The sequence below is a fragment of the Equus caballus genome, chromosome 20 (assembly GCF_041296265.1).
Source record: "Equus caballus isolate H_3958 breed thoroughbred chromosome 20, TB-T2T, whole genome shotgun sequence".
Taxonomy (NCBI): domain Eukaryota; kingdom Metazoa; phylum Chordata; class Mammalia; order Perissodactyla; family Equidae; genus Equus; species Equus caballus.
Genome location: NC_091703.1, coordinates 15,766,063 through 15,786,689, shown reverse-complemented (window position 1 = coordinate 15,786,689; position 20,627 = coordinate 15,766,063). Strand labels below are relative to the sequence as shown.

The following is a 20,627-nucleotide window of genomic DNA, read 5'->3' as shown; positions in this document are numbered from 1 at the left end:
GTGCGTGGACAACAAAACAAGGGTGACAAGCTAGAATCTTCATCTAGACTCTTCGCCACAGTGCTGACAAATGAGAGTAAAAGCTCAGACTTCCTGCTCTTTCTCTTTAAACCCATTAAGCCTTCTCTGGTAAACAGCCCTGCTGTTGCTTTGTTTAGTTTCCCTCCCTTCCCCCATTTGTTTAAAGCATTGCAAGTCCTACAACTGCTGTGGCCATCATTCTCCCAGAACACAACCTGCACAATGGCAGGGCTACAATGGGAGAGGCAGCCTGGCAGCGATTCCTTTGTGCCTCAGAGGGTTTCAACCGATTTGTGAGGCTGAAGCAACCATCCCAAGATAGGTACTGAGGGCTGACTAGTGGAGCAGGCTTTTTTGAGTTAATCTGTAGGAACACATTTTTGCCTTTTTCGAGTGTTATTAAGCACGAGTCAAGGAGGCTCGGGCAGAGTCCTCACTAGTTCTCCCAGTTTTGACTTATGCCTTGAGCACTGTGCAGAGTGCTTAGATACACAGAGCTAAGTACTATCTGCATCTGACTTGCAAGGACCTCTAGGACTTTGTTATGCTCAGGGCCTGCCTCCACCTCTCGGCTGCTGTGCAACCTCCTGCCCCCCAATGCTTGGTGGTAGTTGTCAGGTTTGGATGAAGAGAGAAGGAAGAAGTTTGTAAGAGCCAGATAAGTGGTCTCATATGTACCTAGGAGATCAGTAATTGCCAGAGCCTTGGTTAAAAAATCTTCATAGCTCTTTATTTCGCATCCACTATATTCTCCTAAGACCTGGGTGGGGTTGATGTGGGCTTGGCGAGTGGAGGAGTCAAAAGAAAGGTTTCTTGGACTCTCGGGGTCTGGTAATAGTGCTCTTTTATTCAGAAAATATCTTGGGGACAGGACCCATGGGCAGTGAAGAGCTGCAATGTGTTGAGGGCAGGGCTAAATTTATAAGGCATAGGTGTGTGAGTTATTTCTTTACAAGACAAAGGAAAGATCATGTAAAAAAGTCATTAAAATGATCTCAGTGCAGCTGGGGTCTGGTTATTGGGTGGTCTATAACTTTGGATACGAATCAGGTCAAGATGTCCTGTACTTCCCAGAGGGTGGTATAGATCATAGACAGGCATGGAGGCCAGAATGCCTTGGGCTTCTCCCCGTGGGGCAGCCTTGATCCACATCAGGTCACCAAGAATTTGTGTGACCTTATGATAAGTCACTTGCTGTGAGAGAGTAGAAAATATATATATTGGTCTCTGCCCCCTGTTCCTGGCACAGAGCTCCTAAAACCCTTGTAATTTCTTAAGATAAGAACAGTAGGAGCATCTTTTGTTCGAATAGTTGGTCTTTGACCCAAGTTCCTGACACAGAGTTCCTAAATCCCTTGGAATTTGCTGGGTGATAGCAGTGTCTTTTGTTCGAATGAGATGACTCTTGGTGGGCTCCTGTATGGAGGCTGGTCACGAGAAAGATCAAGCCGTGATTAGAAGTTTGGAATTTTCAGCTCCACCCCCCATTCTCCAGAGACAGGAGAGGGACTGGAAATGGAGTTAATAATTGCCCTGCCTATGTGATGAAGCCTCCATAAAAATCCCCAAAGTCCAGGGTTCAGAGAGCTTCCGGCTTGGTGAACTCATGGAGGTGCTGGGAGAGTGATGCTTCCGGAGAGGGCATGGAAGCTCCAGGCCCCTTCTCACATACCTTGACCTATACATTTCTTCTATCTGGATGTTCATCTATATCCTTTATCATATCCTTCTATAATAAACTAGTAAACAATGAGTAAACTCTTTTCCCAAGTCCTGTGAATTATCAGACCTGAGAAGGGGGTCATGGGAACCTCTGATTTATAGCCAATAAATGATCAGAAGCATAGGTAACAATCTGGACTTGGAATTGGCATCTGAAATTGATTGAGAGCTTGTGGGACTGAGCCCTTAACCTGTGGGATCTGACGTTATCTCCAGCTAGATAGTGTCAGAATTGAGTTAAATTGTAGGACACCCAGCTGGTGTTGCAGAATTGCTTGCTGTGGGGAAAAAAACCCACATCTGGTGTCAGAAGTGTTGTGAATGTGGTAGTCGTGTGAGAGTAAAGGAGACACACAGGAGGAGAAGTGTAGGTTTCTTTACACTTACGTTCTCTGAGTTTCCGTTTCTTCATCAGTAATATTAGAGTAGTTCAGTGGTTCTCAAAGTGTGGTCCGGGGACCAGCAGCACCAACATTGCCTGGGAACTTGTTAGAAATGCAAATTCTCAAACCCCAACTGAGACTTTCTGAATCAGACCCGCTGAGTGGGGCCCAGCAATCTGCATTATCTTAAGAAGCCTTCCAGGAGATGCTCATGCAACCTCAAGTTTGAGAACTTTTGGAAAATGTTTCCAGCAGTGGCATTTGGATGACGCATAGTTTCAGCTCATCAAGTCAGTTCAAACCCAAAGTCCTACATACACATGATAACATTTCCAGGGTGAGACTTGCCACGTGTATCAGCTGTGAGCATCCTTGCTCTTACACGGATGAAGAATTATAATTACGTGATGAAGGGAAAGCTACAGAAAGGTGAACTAGCTTGGCAAGTTAAAAACCTTTCTGTTCAGGATCCTATATCCCTCTTAAGTCAAACTGAAATGATTTCACAGGACGGTGATAAGTGCTCGACTGCTGTTGGACTGCTCTAGGCAATATCGACTTGGATGCGCACATTTGCTTGCTCTGAAAAGAGAACTGGAGGATTTTTTTTTCTTACCCAGGATCAGTTCTTTGTTTGATAAAGATGCCCTGAGAACACTAGTAAGTGCTGTGCAGCTTCACCTGTTAAAGTAACTGCTATGTTATATCTTAAGGAGAGAAAGACAGGCCCTTCTGAAGTAGGTATCAGAGTTGTCATAGCAAAGTTCTGACCCCAAGCCCCATTGCATATGCGATTTCTCCTGCCTTTATGTATCCCCCTTCCTCCTCCTTGCTTGTGTACCTTTTACGTATCTTTTGGGACTCTGTACAGTCATCAGTCACTTCTGGGATACTCTTCCTGAACTTCCGCAATTGGGTTAGGAGCCCCTTTTCAGTGTTCCCTGGGCCCCCAGTGCTGATCTGTATCACAGCTGTCAACAAGTGTCATCATTGCTGCTTGACTCATCCACTTCCCCAACTCATCCGGAGCTCCATGAGGACAAGGGCTGTCTCCCTCACCACTCATTTCATTCTTAGGGTCTAGCACGGTGCCCTGCACATAGAGAGCATCAGTTATTACTTATTTATGGAGAGTGGCTCCATATCTCCCAGCCACTCTCCAACAGATTATTTGTTTTTTTAGTCACCCATCTGTTTATAGGTCCATCAGTCAAATAGCTATTGTCCAAATAGTAGACGTTGCCCAAAGATAGGATGTGGTGGGGCTGCTGTCAGGGACTCAGACATGAGCCCATTGCACTTTCTCCTCGAGAACCTGAGGGCCCGATGGCTCCCCCCCCCCACCCATTTTTTGTTTGTTTTTGCACCTCAGGTGCAGACGCCCAGGTCACGACACACCACAGTCACGGATCTCTTCAAGGCCCTTCTCTAGATGGAATGTTTTCCTTTTTCTCATTCCCCACCCCCATGTTTGTCCTCTCTGTAGGCAACCACTTAACATGTTTGTGTGCATTCTTTGATTTGCCTATATTCTTGCAAAACATGTATTTCTGTTTTGTGAACATGTGTTTTAAGTTTACATAAGTGGTATACAAGAAACCTCATTCTGCTTCTTACTTTTTCCGCTGTGCATGTTAACAGGCGTCCGTGTTGCTGTGTGTGACATCCTGTTTTACTCATCTGTTCCCACAGTGGTGGGCACCTAGGCTGCCTCCAGCTCCCCATGGCCACAAACATTGCGATGAGCATCCTTGTTGACCGATGGGAGAATCCCTAAGAATTCATGGCATATATGCCCTAGGACTCAGGGGCAGGACTCTGGGTCACAGTATGTGTATGTTCCTACATTGGCTGATTACCACCAGATTCTCTCCAGAATCGTTTCTGGGATCTTGTAGATTGGCAGAAACTCCTTGTTTACATTCTAGATTGTAGTCCCTTGACAGTTTTGACATTGGAAATTTCTTCTTCTAATATGTTGTTTGTTAGCTTTGCCCATGGTGTCCTTTGCTTAAAAAAAAGTTTCCATCTCCAAAATGTATTACAGACTTTGGTTTTGAATGGTCCTAAATGATCTTTTGATTATGAGCAAAAGTGGGTAGCTTTTCACCGTAAGATAAGTTTTTGCTATGTTTTAAGAGCAGCCGTAGACAGCATCATGCTTATCTGGACCTCAGCATGCCTCAATGAGTTAATCAGTTGAGCCTCAATGCAGAGAAGCCCCTAATATTAACCAAAAAACTACCTACATGTCAGTCCATTGTGGAAATAGGGCTACAAGTGTTGTAAATAGGAAGTCATGCACCTTTGTGATAACCCCTATAAATAACCAAAACAAGAGAAGAGAGAAAGAAAAAAAAGCATGAGAAAGTACTTGTGACCTTAGGGAGTGGGGCCCAGGACTCAGAAAAGCTGAAAGAGCCAAATTGGTTTTCCCGTGGGCAAGCCTGTGTTTATAGTCCTTATGAGAATTCAGAAACCCCTCTCTTAACGGTTCCTGTTGGCTCTGCATATTTTACCTTGGCTGGCAGATATCCTGTTAGAGTTAGCAAAGATTCTAGGAGTGGATGTATAAAAAGAATTGGAATTTCTTAGTATGTGTTAAGAGCCTTTATGATACAGTCTCAATAACATCAATCTCATCTGCTCCTTCCAGCCCCTCCCCACTCCTATTTGATGGCAACCCACATCAAATGCCATACTCAGTTCCCCTTAGCATGCCACTTGTGTGCACATGCTGGTGTCTGTGACCTGAGGGACTTGTACCTGTACTCAAGACCCAGCCCAAGCTACGTCTCGTCTATTAAACGCCATACTCTTCCCTTCCCATCTCAGGTGGGCCTACTGTATCAGGTATATACCTCAATTATTGCATATATCATGAGGTCGTGTACGTGTTATGTGTCTGCCCGCTCCAGCTCCCACTTAACTGAAAGCTTCTTGAGGAAGGAGCAGGGTCATGTTCATTAAGTATCACCAATAGAATCTCAGACATATGGTGGAGACTCAATAATTCTCTCCAAGATGACGGAAATCTGCTTTCTTGTCCCTTAAAGATTACCATCTGATAGCCCAGATCCTTAAGCTAAAAGCTAAAATACCAACTAACTAATCTGAAGAGTAAGTCCATACTATTATGTTTCTGGTTTAGTGTGTAAAATCTTCCACCTGATATTCACAACTGAAGAGGAAATTTCTCGCAACAGAGAACTCATAGTAATATAGAGGAATGATGGTAACAATGGAATTTACAAGCAGCAACATGGCAGCTAGAAAAGGTTATTTAGAGGGATATTTTGGGTCAGGGGGCCCTTTTGCTGCCACTCAAACGACCTCACCTCTGTAAATATCAATATTTAGGGATGTCTTGGGTATGTTCACAAACAGAGTTAGCCTTTCCTCCCCGGTGTTATATTTGTAGGTTTCTCAGCAAGGTGGGCAGATAAGTATACAGCACATGGAATTTCTGAGTTGTCATGTTGATTTGAGTCAAATTTCATCATGACAATGATATACTGATACTTTTTCCCTGAGTAAGATGTGTTTGATGATAATGTTTTGTTGCCAGAAGTTCACTGCAAGAGGAAGTAGAAATAATATAGGAGGTATAGGAATGTTTCTCCCAAGAAGAAGATTCCCTTCTTAGGATCCTAGGTGGGGTTTTCTTTCCTGACCTTTCTTCCTTAGCCTTGAACGTCAGTGTGAGGGCCCTCGCTCCACGAATGCAGAATTCAGCTACATAGGTTGGCCTCAGAGAATATATGCTCATTGGTTGGGCCATTGGGCACCCAGTTAGCCATTTCCCTCCATTTTGCTTTTCCATTTCTTTTTGTATGCTTGTTTTATTTTCCTTCTTCTTTCAGCAGGATGACTTTATCGTCGCCTCAGTCCACATGGTGGAAAACACAGCCACACCCTAGTGTCCACCCCTTAATTCCTATTCCAAAGTCCTGGGGTCTGGAATTTGGAATTCTCGCTGGTCTAGAACGGGTATGGTGCCTATTTTTTTCCTGTCAACTTGGCGGGGGTAAAAGACCAGGTTGAACAGTCATGGCTACTGGGAACTCCCTGCGACCAAGGCAGGAGGGTGGAGAGCAGTTCCAGAAAGGAGGGCTGCACATATGCTTTAATAGGCATCTGCTCTACAGCAGTCTTTAGGAAGGGTTTCCTAGGCACTAACCTAAGGCCCACTTTTGAGAAACAGCCAGTTCTTTTTCGTCTCAACAACAAAAAAAAGTAAGAAAGAAAAGAAATGGACAGAATTTGGAATGTGTTCTAAGAGCCCTGGTTCTGTTGTAACACACACATCTCTGTCCCCTGTGGTACGTACATAGTGTGCCTGCATATAGAAATGTCTACTGTCAGAGTTAGTGTAGTGCAAACATATGCTCTCTTGAGATTCCAGCATATGAACTTTTCAACACACACACCTCACACAAAAATTTCCCAAGGAAAGCAAATAATTTCAGGTTTAGGAAAGAGCAGAGATGTCTCGATAATAGCATTCAACAAGTGTAACATTCTGGGCTCAAAGCGAATGCCTTGTGGGAAAAAAAGGTGCTAAAATGGCTTGATTGGGGCTTTAATGAGAGATTTTTCTCCTCTACTCCATCCTCCTCCCCTCCTCCCCACCCGGGTTATTTTCTCCAGCAGTCCAGTCAAGAGCCCAGTGCTGGGGAACACTAAGAGAATGTTAACAATTCAACTCTACCAATTAATTGCCGGCACTTTCTCCATCCTGCTCAGCAGGGCCTCTCTCTTGCAGGCTGCCGAAAACATAACAATGTGCCTTTCCGTTGTGAATGCGGAATGGGATGTTCATCAGAGGGCTTACAAATCCTCAGGGCTGCAATATGTGCTCCTTGGGCACACGTTATGGAGGCCAGAACGTGTCTCCCTGTCACACTTGGATGTGAGTAAATTCTTATGTGACAGTAAAATGAGAAACAGGAATCCCCTCTTCAAAGACAAAAGGGTATACAGGAAATGTACAGAGGCAGTGACTTAAAATACACGTGTGAACACTCTGTCTGCCTCTGGTTCCTCCCTGCCTGTTAATGAAATGACTCACTCAAGAATCCAGGTTTGAATTGTAGGGTTGCCATCACACCCTACCTAGGTCTGCATGGACGTTTTAGAAATTGAGTTGGCTTGTTAGTTCAATACGTATTGAGAACGCCTAAGGCGGGACCTCTGTGTGGGAAGAGACCAGGAGAAATCTCCCAGGTATAGATCCTCCATATGAAGCTCACACTCCGGTTTGGGAGCTTAAGTGCAGAGGTGAAGTGTGAACGGATTTAAGGGAAGATGTGAGGCTGCGGATAATTAAGTACCAAATAAGTATCACTAATAGTGCTATTTTTAGCCACAGTTCAGTTTAAAAGAGGAAGGAAGGAGAAGACAATTGGATTTCTTTCAGATTCCGCTCTTTTTGCCTAATTGGCTATGATGGGTGTGTTTGCCCAGGAGTAGTACACAGTGATCTAGGGGAGGAAGTGGTGAATTCTATTGTGAAAACAGGCATATAAAGAGCCCCAAAGGAGTTGGTTTTTAAAATCCAGCTGAATTTCACTGCAAACTTTACAATGTGAATTTGTGTCTCTAATTCAGTGGTTCTCAAGCTGGGGATGGTTTTGAAATTGAAGGTTGGGAGTTGCTGGTTAAAAAAGGGAGAAAACGGGGAGAAAAGTCAGATTGAAGGCACAGCAGCATGAAGCAGCTCTGCGCATGAATGGAGCTAATGTCTTCTGCAAGGGAAAAGCTCTCCAGGTTTAGAGTGATCCCAGCTTACAGGTAAATACCTGGGAATTTGGCAAAACTGTAAGCAATCAAATTGCCTTGCAATTAAACCTCATTTTGACATCTCAGGCCCTGGAATGTTTTGTCTTCTCACCATCGCCCTCTCTAAGTCTGTAGAAGTTTATCTACGAGAAGGTAGTCTTTTCTAGGTTGATCTTGGAATGGTAGAGAGAAAGGAAGTTTTGAATCCCATAGTTTCCATGGTGTTACTAGTGTTGGGAGAGAGATTCGGATAGTAACCTACCAGAATAATGCTCCACAACGCTCACTCTACCTTTTAGAGGACTCTTCGGCAACAAAACAAAACAAACTAGGAAACTTACTCAGAGTTGGTGTCATCCATTGAGGATGGCAGGAAGGGAGCCACCTATAGATGCTGTGATGACTACTGCAATAGAAGCAGGCCCAGGAAAGAGTAACAAGCTCCATCACCCCATCCTGCCAGAGTTGATCACTTTGAAAATGGCAAGGCCAAAGTCAGGTTTACTATAGGGATGTCTTTTCTTCATGTGAAATAGCATTGCGATGTTTCCAAGGAAAGTTAGTGCTTGACTTGGCAAGGTGTTCTTTGCAATTACTAAGGAAACTAGTTAGGGGTTAGCCTAAGTGCTTCTTGGTGGAGATGAAGATATTAAACTGGAATTGGGCACCTGATTTTGTTCTCATTCATAGAACTGGAGCTCATCTCCAGCCCCACTCATGCCCCTAGCCTCCAGTTGTATCAGCTGAAGTCAGGCATTTGCAAGAAACTAGAAGGAATCAAATCAAAACTAGAACCCTTCTTCCGGTGAAGAGTGGTGGAATTTTCAGAGAGAAGGAGTGGATGCTCCATGTGGGAGACTTGAACAAGAGGACTACGGAAAGGAAGCGGGGCTGGAGAGAGAAGGAACTGTGAGAGAAGGAGCTTCCAGATGGAGCATTCTTGCAGAGGTTCAGCTCCGGAAGACCTCCTTCTCCTCTCCGGAGGAAGGAATAATTAAATTAGACAAAGTTACAAGTTCAGTTCCTACTATGCTATGCTGGTCTTTGCACATTTAACTTATCCAGAAAATATAATAAAGAATAAGATGCCATTCCAATAGTAACAAAAACAACATAATATTTAGGAGTTGATTTAACCAGGATTACATCAGACCTCCATGGGGAAAAGCTTTAAAACTCTAATAAAAGACATTGAAAATGATATCAATAAATATCACATTCTTGGATGGATGATTTAATATTATAAAGATCGCAATTCTCTCCAAATTAATTTATGGTCTCAATCCACTCTCAGTCAAAATTCAAACTGGATTTTTTCTCCCAGGAATGCAGTAAATTTATGAAAGAATAGAGATTCACAAATAGCTAAGCAAATATTAAGAAGAAACACAAAAGTAAAAAGGGGGACATCTATTCAGATATTAAAATATAAAACGAAGCCAAAGTAATGCAAATAGTATTCAGAAACAGACATATAGACCAGACGGAGCAGACTAGAAAGCTCAAAGATAGACATGAACTCGAGTGGAGAAGATATTTGCAATGTCTAAAACTGACAAAGGGTTAATATGTAGAGTAAGCAAACAGGGCTTGCAAATCAATAGAAAAGCAAAAAAAAGATATGAACAGGCATTTTAGGAAGGAGAAAACCTAAAAGGCAATAAACATATCAAGAAATGCTCCTATGTGCCAATAACCAGAGAAATGCAAATAAGAACAGTGAGACTTCACTTTACACTAACTTAGACTGGAAAAAATTAGAAAAGTGAATGATGTCAACTGATGGAGGGGAATGGGATTTGGGTTACCTAGGATCACTTGCAGCCATTTTCATGAGTAATCTGGCACTACTGAGGTAAGTTAAATATCTGCGTAATCTGTAAGCCAGATATTCCCATGACTAGGTAGATATGCCAGAGAAATTTTCACAGTGGTCTGGATGGGGAAATAGATAAGCTTGTTCATATCAATAACGTATTGCCATACTATCGTATTGATGGAGAGTTAGAGACTGCCTGTCTATCACCAGGAGAATCACCATGTAGACATAGTAGATGCATGTCCTCTGTGTAAGTCTTATGCAGTAATAAGAAGCAATGGGCTAAATAGACAATAGCAACATGAATTCTCTCAAAACATAACGCTGATTGAAAACGTAAGAAACAGAATAAAATGCACAATACAGACTGTTTCTGAAAGTTAAGGAAACATACACTAAAGAGCAGTAAATACTGCTCTTTGCAAGAAAACATACAGACAAAAAGATGGATATGAAATACATTAGAATAATTGTTTACGGGGAGAAGTCAAACAAAAAACAGAAAGACAGACAGACAACAGAAGGGCCCCGTATGGACCAAAGAGGATATCATGCCTGGAGCTATTAAATATGATTATATCCATCAGTGCTCCACAGTGAAGTTAAAGAAAGTTTTAACTGACCCACCAGGGAGGAATTCTTTAAACATCCATCAGAGTTGTGTGATGAAGACCAATGAGTCAGGAAGTATCTGGGGACAGCTGATCACCACCCCGGTCATCTTTGGAGGCAAAGAGAACTGGGTCTGGCACCAGCCTCTCTGTGGGTCAGTGGGCGGAGTCAGCGGGAGTTAGAGCTCTAGTGGAGACAAACTCCCTCTAAGCATGAGAGGAAGAGCAAATTCTTTGAGTGCTTTCCATGCTTATCTCTGAGGCAGAAATAAGGTCACTTTCACATACTAAGGTTAAAAAACTCAGAATATAGAGGAGAGAGCAGGAAGTTTGAGCTCCTGGCGGGGGGTCTTGAGTGAAGGCAGCAGGTCAAGGGAGTTATGCAGCCAGGAGATGACACAGGAGAGCACCAGAGGCAGGGTGTAGTGTGGAGACCACCAATGACCGGGAGGATGAGCCACAGAGAGGAGGGACATGACAGCCCCGGGAGCTGGAGGCTTGGGCAGGGCTGGACTCAATGCTGTGGGTATAGGGCAAGCAGGGCTTGGTCCCTACCCTGGACTTCCTCCCCCTGCTTTCACTTCTCTGTCACACGAGACAGGAGCAGTTTCCAGTTGACCTGACCTGCGAAACAGCCTGCCTCGACACTCTTAGGCCAGTCTGGACAGCAGGACATTGCCCACAGGGCCTCGTGTACCAGGATATGACTGTCTAGAAGAATGCCGCAAACTCTCGCTTATCTACGGAACTACGTCTTCTCCTGCGCCCTCTCCTGTGTACAGTGCTGAAGCTTGTGACGGTCCACTTTATTTAGGGTTATTTGTAATCTTTCTCCAGGATCCCCTTCCGCCTAGCAAGCCTTCTCCTTGCTTTCCCTGGAGGGCAGGCACTTATGCTCCCCCCACCACCCCATTCCTCAGCACTTAAGTCTTCTCCAGAATTCTCTTCCCTTCTCTAAACCTCCTCCTCTGCCATTCCATCTCCTTTTTCTTATACATTCATGCTCTACTGCAGTGTGTAGGGGAGACGACAACTGTGGGTTTAATTCTAACAACATCCTTCATGATGCCTTTGACCTTGGGAAAGTTTGGGGAAATGAAGGCCTATCACCTCGTGTAGCCTACAGCTGAAATCTCCAGGGTGTGTGGAAGTGGGCCGTATTTAGGGACAGGCAGAGGGAAATATAGTGTGGTAATTGCATCTCAGCTTGGGTTCCATCCTTCTGTTGTCCGCCCTGCCAGCCCTCATCGCACAAACTTCAGTGAAACGTCACTGCATTGTCAACTGCAAGAGTTTTGTATGTCTGGGTCTACCCAGACTTTGTGTATTTTTTTGTGTCTCCATGTTTCAAAAACATTTCACTTCAATAACAAAGGCTTGTTGTTGCTAGGAGGTTTTAAAAATATATCATTGATGGAGACCAGCTCGAGCAAATGCCCTCTTGTTTCTGCCGATGTGAATCAGGATGACCTTTTCACCCTCTTCAAGAGGATATTTATAAGAACCAGACGTGGCGCACATGTTAGAGAGAGAACGTGCGAGGATGCCAAGCACAGTTGGAAAGAGGCAGAGAGCGCGCCTCTCTCTGGAATGATATTCATGGGAACCTGCCTGTAGATAGTGCATTTTTCTAGTTGGTCTTTGGAGGAGAGAATATTGTCTGCTCAGTGTACACACACACACACACATTTTTGTTTCTGTATTTCCCTCCCAGAAGTCAGAAGCTTAATCCTATGCTCTTTAGAAGGAAGGAAGTGGAGATCAGTTGGGCCTGGTTAAGGCGGGGATTATTTTTAGCAGCCAGCGGAAGGTGACCTCCTGGAGAAGCTGGGTGGTGGCGTGGGGAGGGACAGAGTTAGATGTGTCTTAGTCAGCTCGAGGTCCCATAACAAAGTGCCACAGACTAGGGGGCTTAAACAATAGATATTTATTTTTCATGGTTCTGGAGGCTGGAAGTCCAAGATCAAGATGCTGTCAGATCCGGGTTCTGGTGAGGATTTTCTTCTTGGTTTGTAGATGGCTGCCTTATAGCTGTGTCCTCACATTGTCTTTCTGTGGTGGCCAAGGGGTGGGCGGTGGGCTGGGGGAGGGCAGAAGAGAAAGAGACCTAGAGATCGATCCATAGAGAGAGTGAGGGAGAGAGAGAGAGACAGAGAGAGAGAGAGGGAGTTTGTCTTCCTCTTCTTATAAAATCCTTGATCCCATCATGAAGGTCCCACTCTCATTACCTAATCTAAACCTGATTACATCCCAAAGGCCCCATCTCCGAGTACCGTCACACTGAGAGTTAAAGCTTCACCATATGAGTTTGGGGGAGGGACACAAACATTCAGCCCATATCTCTCTGGCAAGCTGGAAAGTTCTCAATGCCCAGCATACCAAGAGCTGCTCCTGCTCCGTCAGTCAGGTCCAGCCTCAGGAAACTCTGGACCTTGTGGAATCCTCTTCCTGGTGGGGCTGGCATCCCTGGGGAGGGTGATAGTCCCATGAACTGAATGGAGAGGGAGGCAGAAGAACTTCCTATGGAATAGAGCTCAAGGGCTCTACAGCTCTACCAAAAGTTACCAGCCTTTCATTTTGAACCAGATAGGGGATATTGGTGCTTTCTAGTTGGCCAGAAACCCCCCTCCCGCAAAAACAAACAAACAAAAAATCACACATTTTTAAAATTTTTTTTTTTTTTTTTTGGTGAGGAAGATTGTCCCTGAGCTAACATCTGTGCCACTCTTCCTCTACTTTTATATGTGGGATGCCCCCATAGCAGGGCTTAATAAGCAGAGTGTAGGTCCATGCCCAGGATCTGAACCTGCAAACCCCGGGCCACTAAAGTGTGTGAACCCAACCACTATGCCACTGGGCAGGCCCCTTAAATGAAGTTTTTAAATTATATTAAGTTAATAATTAGTTATTACATTTAATTATGATGTAAGGTAATAAAGATATGTTTTTCATATCATTTTGGTTTTCAAAATTTAACTTTTTAATTTCACCAAGGTGTTTTCCTTGATGCCATCTGGAAAACTTACCTATCCATTTAAGCAAATCCCTATTTCTCTTTTGTATCCACCTCCCCTTCCTCTTTACCTGGTGGTACAAAGAATGGTATAGAATTAGTTGTTCCCTCACAAGGACCATTTTATTGTAAGCGATTTCATTTTCAATTTCTTTTTAGCACTATATTTGGAAACAAAACCCTGGACTGTGCTTGTAGCAGATGTTGCTTCCTGTCCCGTGAGTTTCCCGCAGGAGGCGTGGGTGGGGGGATCTGCCGCTGGCCATTCGCCAGGGAGCATGAGCTGGTGGTGCCGGAGGTTGTATGGCTCCTCTGGTGGCTCGAGCTCTGTGGCAGCCAGCACATGCACATCAGCTTGATTACCTCTCCATTCAGGGAGCTCACCCCTCTGAGGCTGGCTAATGCAAGGAGGGGAAGAAGGCCGGGAGCAGGGACGGTTCATGTTTTTAGCAGCCGGGGAAAAAAGTCTCTTTGTTTCTATTTTTTTTCCTCCTTTTTTCTTGGATTCATATAAAAGTTTTAAGTTGTTTGTGACCGAGTATCCACAGTAACCTCACACGGTGTCCCAACAGCTTGAACTGGAGGAGCCAAACCCCACCATTTCAAAAGACACAGTAGCCGTGTGAAAGAGGCCATCCACTCTCCTGCCACTTAGGGGGATTCTGTGCGACAGGCACGACGGGCTTTGCAGGCTTAATGCCTCATTTGCTTTAGGCAGATACAGCGATTGGCAGTTTTTGAAAACAAATTCAATTAACACCCTTTTCTTTGGGGGTGTCCTTTATTTCCCCTTCCAAAGTCATTCTCCCCGTCTCTTTCTCACAGGGTCTCGCGTGGGGCAGTTGGGGAGCGCTCCCTTCAGCCATGGACTTCCCCGTGGTGAAAGAGGTAGTAAGAGGTAGCAAGCCCTTTCCTGTCTAGATATTCAAATTTAGAGGAGGAAAGTGCCGAATTATCCTTCAGAGTGTTGTAAGACCTGATCTGACCCCAAATTGGACTGTGAGAAGAAACAGATGGGAAAATAAAAGATGTCCTTTTTTTAAAAGAAATCCTTTCTTCTCTCAAGATGCTACTGCGGAAAACTGTCCCCACATTCCCAAGGATGAGGCTGGTCCAAGACCGCCCGGCCCGGCTGACTGGTGCAGGCCGTGTGGTGGAGGAGCACATGCGCTGTGTGATCACCGCCTTGAGTGGTTTTGGAAAACACACCTGCACAGTGTTAGCGAGCCGAACCCTCCCATCCCTGCCTTGCCTTCCATTTCTGAGGCCTGATTCCTTATTTAAAGGATTTTTCCTCTCTGTGTCCCTCGAGCTTCTTCGAAAGAGACAAAATATCCCAAATTTTTAGGACTGGGTCCTGATCCCTAGCAACCTGCCCCTTATGAAAAGAAGGCTAAGCCCCGGCTTGCTGATTTTTACAGCAGGACGGAACTGACCAACAATTTACTTACGTTGCCTGGAGCCAGCTCCAACACGAAGCCGGTCAAAACATCGTCAGCCTTTCAATGTTACCATGCTGGATTCAAAGTCTAGTAAAAGTAGAGAAAAATATCTTTCGAAGGCACAGGAAACATATGCAGGCACGAGTGTATGCGTGTGTGTGATTTTCTAATTGCATTGCAACGAGTGAAGTGGCAACTGTGGAGTTTTGCTTCGATCTTAAAGCTTTTCTTTTTTTTTTCCCCTGAGCGTTTCCAATCTAGGAGCCAAGCTGAATGTTTCCTCTCCCTGTGACAAGGGGGAGCCCAGGGTGCGCGGGAGGCTTGCTTCCAGTCTCGGTGGCTGAGATCCTTGTGCTGGTAGAGGCACAATACGATGTTAATGTTTGTGGGCACAGTGGGGTTTTACTGCAGCGGTGGTTTGTGTGTATGTGTGTGTGTAGAAAGAAAGGAAAGCGACAGAATTCAGATTCTCCTGAGTAGAAGTTTCGGCCTTTGTTTTAGCTTTTGTGTTATGAAGAGTTGCATGTGGCTATAAATATGAACGTGATTGGCAAAACCTGCAGATTAAATAAAATCTGTGAAGGGTGGAGAACGCTTTATACGCATCACACATTGGCAGTGTCTATTCATAGGATGCACATTCTAGAATTTGTTCTCTCTCTCTCTTTTTTTTTAGGCTTACTCATTCTACTTTTGTGTGTCCTTTCCTCCTCTCCTCCCCTTTCAGAAATCTTATGCCAAGCAGCAGAACTGCAGATGTATGAGCAGGGTAACTCGGAGATGCTATCTGTTTAGATCACAGGGCAGGGCCATTCACCGATGTTGGCAAAGGGATTATTTAAGAGAATTCCTTGTTGGTGTCAACGTGACACATGGAATGACTTCACACTTGGGAAAAATAAGGCTGTAAGTCAATATTCCCTCACCAGCTTCAAAGTTGGAAATGCTTCTATGTAACATGCTTTTTACTCCTTGTCGGTTACTTCCTGATTCGAACCCACGCTTGAACATTTTCTCCTGCTAATTTTTTATTGTGATTTTGCCGTGAGGCTGTTCATTAGAAAACCTTGGCTGTAAGGTTGCTTTCCCTAAGCAATGGAACCATCAGCGTTTTCCAACTCTGTACCCTCTGACTCCCCCCCTTTTCAGCAAAGCATGAAAGGAGATTTGCTTTGCTACAGAATTTGGCAAGTTCCAAATATTTAAATTCTTCCTGCTGTTTATAGTTTTCTGATTCAGGAGTGGCTGGAAATATTGGAAATCTACATCTCCTCGGGTTTTGCAAAACCCAACCTGTTATAGGAATTCTTGTGAATTTGTCACAGATGACAACTCGCCTGAAGAGGAAAGACTGAACCACAAGCGCTCTGGAATGAACTATTTAAAATGAATGTCTCTGCTCCTGAGGCAGATCCCAAGACGGATTTTAGCATTTAGAAGACTGTGTAAATCTCACTCAGTCTTCAAAATCTCTGACCTGTCTTCCACTGGGCCTGGCAGAAAGTTTGTGACTAAAGGAGGCATGTTTGTGAAGAGAACATTTCCAAAGTTCTTTACATTGCTGCTTCTCAAACTTTTATGTGCGTATGAGTTATTTGGGCATCCTGTTAAAACGCAAATTCTGATCCCTTAGGTTTAGGAGTGGGGCCCAAGATTTTGCATTTTTAACAGTTTCGGGTGATCCCCATGAGCCACCATGATCGGATCTCATTTCTTCATTGGCAATGGAGGGGGAGTGAGCACGGGGTGAGCATGGTGCGAAAGTTCTGGAAAATTCGTTCTGACTGCTTCCAGCCCCACCAGCATTCTGCTCATTTGTAGGCCTTCTTCCAAAAGCATTTAGAATAAATTAAATAACGCTGTGCTCTTTCAGCAGCCAGCGTGTGGGGAGACAGGACAGACAGGTTACAGAAGAGAATGGGATCAGGCAGATGCAGTGAAAGATAAAGACAAATAGGGGCAGACAGAGAGTCTCTCCTGTAATTTCTGTCACTCTCTATCTCTTCCATCCTTTCCTCTCTGTTTCAATTTCTTTTTTTTTCCATCTTGTTTCCCTCATTGCTTTTCTGTCTGTTGTGAGATAACAGAATCATTTCACTCAAGTTCAGAGGCAAATGGGGACTTGTAAGAAAAGTGGACTGGACTAGAAGTCAGGAAAGCAGCATTCGAGCCACATCTCTGCCACTGGGTGCAGTTGGGCCAGTAACTTGGGATTCCTGGCTCAGTTTCCTTTTCTGTAACATGAGCAGGTTTAGTTGGGTGATCTCTGTATCTTTCCCAGCTCTTTAGTCTTGCAATTTACAATCCATGTCAATAAGTTTATCTGTTACTTGAGGCAAATTTGTTCAACTTTCAGTGTAAATGAGTTAACGTGATGTCGTCAGGGTTACCGGAGTGCATAATTCCCATTCCCACCAGGCATGTAAATGTGTGCTCGGGAAGCTCTTGAGTGAGAATCCGTATCCCCCAGCATCACGGGAACACGCATGTGTGAGGCTGTTTGAACGAACCGCCCTCTAGATTTCTCAGAATTGAAAGTCTGTTCTTCTCCAGGACCTGCCCAGTCTTTGTCATTCTGGCAACTTGAAAAGATTACAATTATTATTGTTCACATCATTTGAGGGGCAGATTCTTATCTTACATCCGCCCAGAGTCAGAAAACTCACTTGGAAGCCTTTAAAGCTTGACACTGTGAAAACTGTATTGTAAATAATGTCATTGTTATTTTTTGGGGAAGGAGGAGGAAGAAAAGATGGGGTCTGTTGGTTAAAGAGATGGAGTGTGGTGGAGAAAGGGGTGGTTGACCTGTTGATCACCTTTTGTTTTTCCTTTACGTTTTTTGATTTACAAGGGTAATAATCAACAAGTAATCAGATACGAAACGCCAAGCAGAAGGGAAAACAAAGGGAAGCCATTCAGCATTGCAGAGGATAAAACCTGTCCTCAGCCCAGCGGGTGACTGTGGGGAACACAACAGGAGGTAAAAACAGAAATTTGTCACCTCCAAGAATAACTTTCACTGGCTTCTGCTCCTGTTCTGGGTCCTGAGTCTGCAGAAAAAATAATCGAATAGAAGTTGAAGTTGTTTTGGACCATTTGAAAATGTTGCAGGGAACAGGGGACAGCTTAGGCAGGCAGATGTGTCTTGAGATTGTTTTTTAGAGATGGGAGACCAACGCTTACAGGTCTTCATGGGTCAGATTCACAGGTTGGTGCCCACCCAGGTCCCTTAGCCAGTAAGGGTCCCTTCACTGGACTGCTCATAGGAAAGAACCTGTGAGAGATGGAGCAGTCTAAACCTGAAAGGCCTAAACTTCATTGCCTTTCGATGTCCTAACAGCTGCTTAATGAAGATGGCAGCCCCCTGTTAACTATGCAAAGCATACTATGAGAGTGCGTATCAAAATCATCGCTTGCCTTCGCTGGACTTTGGTTTTGAGCCTTGTATCTCAAATTGCATTCATAAATGAGTGACCTGCCAAACTAAACATGCCAGTTGAGAAATCGCTTTCCCAGAATTGGTACTTCAGAGAATTTTAAGTACATTGGTGGAGGTAGGAGGTAGGTACCATACAAGCGAGGGCAGAAAACTGCTCTCGGAGGATGGGGGACATTGTTTTATTTTGTGTATTGTATATTTTGTATATTGAGTATAATTTTATTGTGATTGTCTTTTATTTATTTTTCCAGGAGATAAGAGGGTTTTCTATGAGAGCTCCTAAGCTAGCTGAGCTTGTTGATAATAGTTCTAATGGCCTGCAAATCCTCATTCAGGTTGTAGTCTATGTTTATTCATCTGATAACAAGTTTTCAAATGCGAAGTCTTGGAAATCTATTGGTAAAAGCCACTGTCCTGATTTAGTTTCTTTGCCCTCTGCCTTTCCTACCATCTATTTAATGAAGTGTTGTGTTGTTGTTTTTGTTAATACTGATGCCTTAATTGAAAAAACAGACAGCAAGTCAGTTTGAGCAGAGGGACGACGCTATCCATCTCTGCCACCACCTCCCTAGTCTGAGCATAGTCTTGCTGTCGGTTTATAGCAGCCTCTTGGCTGGTCTGCCTGCTTCCACTCTTGCTCTGTTCCAAAGACGTCCCCACAATGCAGCTGGAGAGATTGTTTGAATTGCAAATCAGACCATGTCACCCTCCGTTATAAATTGCTTTAATGGCTTCTCATTGCAATTTTTAAATTTTTAATATCATAAATACCTACGAATCCATTGCCCACCGGAACTGGAACATTAACAAGAACATTCATCTACTTATGCATTGAGCCCCATCCCATAACACTACCAACTCACTATTCTGAGCCTTGTATTTAATTATTCCCTTGCTTTATTTAAATATGGTTTTATTATATAAATGTATTCCTAAAAAGTGTCCTATTACCTTAAACGTTATGAAAAGTTTATCATGCTATGTGTTATCTTCTGGGGACTTGCTTTTTCCATTTAATAATATATTGCTGGGATTCATCCACACCGTTGCATGTGGTTGTAGATTGGCTTTAACTACTTTATAATATTCTCTTGTGTGACTATGCCGTGATTTGTTGATGTGTTCTCCAGCGGATGGGTCCTTTGGCTGCTTCCAGAGTTTTGCTAATGGGGACAGTGCTGCTGAGAACACTCTTGGACAACTTCCCACTGCTCTAAGGGTAAAGACAAAAATTCTCATGTGGCCTCTAAGTCTCTTTATGGCTTGGCCCCTACCAAACTCTGCATGCTCGTCTCATTCCTCATTCCCCTCATTTTCTATGCTTCTGTCACTCCATCCCAGGCAGAGGTACAGTCAAGGGTGGAAGAAAATAAGAAGGGTGTGTCCAAGAGACTGAAATAGGTCATCTTTCCCTTTCCCTTTTCCTTGTTAACTTCAACATTTCCTACAAATCCCAAATCAATCAGTAATCTATACTTTGATATATCTTACTTGATAGCCCAGAACAAGAGGTCACTTCACTTATTTTGTGCTTTTATAGCTCCATGTACCTCCTGTTGAGGACACTTGCTGCTGTTATCATTTTTAGCACACCACATTTGCATGACTCTGATTAACACCTGCTTTTCGACTGGACTCTGAGCTCTGAGGGCTGGGACAGTCTGTCGTTGTTCACAGTTATACCCCTGGGACCCAGCATGATGCCTGGCACTAAGTAGGAGCTCAGTATGTATTTCCAAATGAATAAAAATGGTAATTCACAAAGAGTTAGGAGAGTGATTGAAAATGCAGAAAGACCACATAACAGGATGCAGTAGGTTTCTTGCTCAAACCTCTAGAGCAAGAGTTGGCAAACTTTTTCTGTCCAGGACCAGACAGTCAACATTTTAGACTTTGCAGGCTGTGTGGTCTCTGACAAAATTACTCAACATTGCTGTCGTATCACGAAAGTAGCCATAGTTAATATGTAACCGAATGAACATGGCCGTGTTTCAATAAAACTTTATCTACAGATATTGAAACTTGAATTTCAAAAAATTTTAGCGTTCAAGTGTCATGAAATGTGATTCATGTGTTATGAAATATGATTCCTTTGATTTTTTTCCCCCCAACCATTTAAAAATATGAAAACCACACTTAGCTGGGGGGGCTGCACAAAAGCAGGTGGTGGGCTGGATTTGACCTGTGGGCCATGGTTGGCTGACCCCTGCTCTAGAATTGCCCTGGACTATTGCAGTGATGTTGGATCAAGGTCAGCCCTTAATCACTGTTTGTAAACAGGCAGCCACTGGGGATGGAGAGTGAGGAAAATGTCCAGAGTTAGTGCCTTATTTAAAGAATTAAAAGCTACTTTTTTTTTTTAACTTTTCTTGAAAAGTTGCCAAATGTTTCTCCTA

General features: G+C 43.8%; 2 long non-coding RNA genes across 3 annotated transcripts in view; one reads left to right on the top strand and one right to left on the bottom strand.

The window, feature by feature from the left end:
• Positions 1 to 20,627, top strand: part of LOC138919362 (uncharacterized) — a 135,844-nt gene that overhangs the window by 40,421 nt on the left and 74,796 nt on the right. The window contains exon 1 of one of the 2 annotated variants that reach the window (XR_011429520.1): positions 18,236 to 19,450. The exons of the other annotated variant lie outside the window; for it this stretch is intronic. This is a non-coding gene — a long non-coding RNA (uncharacterized lncRNA). Of the gene's footprint in view, positions 1 to 18,235; positions 19,451 to 20,627 lie in introns of those variants that run through there. 2 annotated transcript variants of the gene reach the window in all.
• On the bottom strand, positions 12,255 to 15,138 carry LOC138919363 (uncharacterized). Its single transcript, XR_011429521.1, has 3 exons — positions 14,802 to 15,138; positions 12,717 to 12,803; positions 12,255 to 12,417 (listed from the first exon to the last, which is right to left on the bottom strand). It is a non-coding gene; the product is annotated as an uncharacterized lncRNA (long non-coding RNA).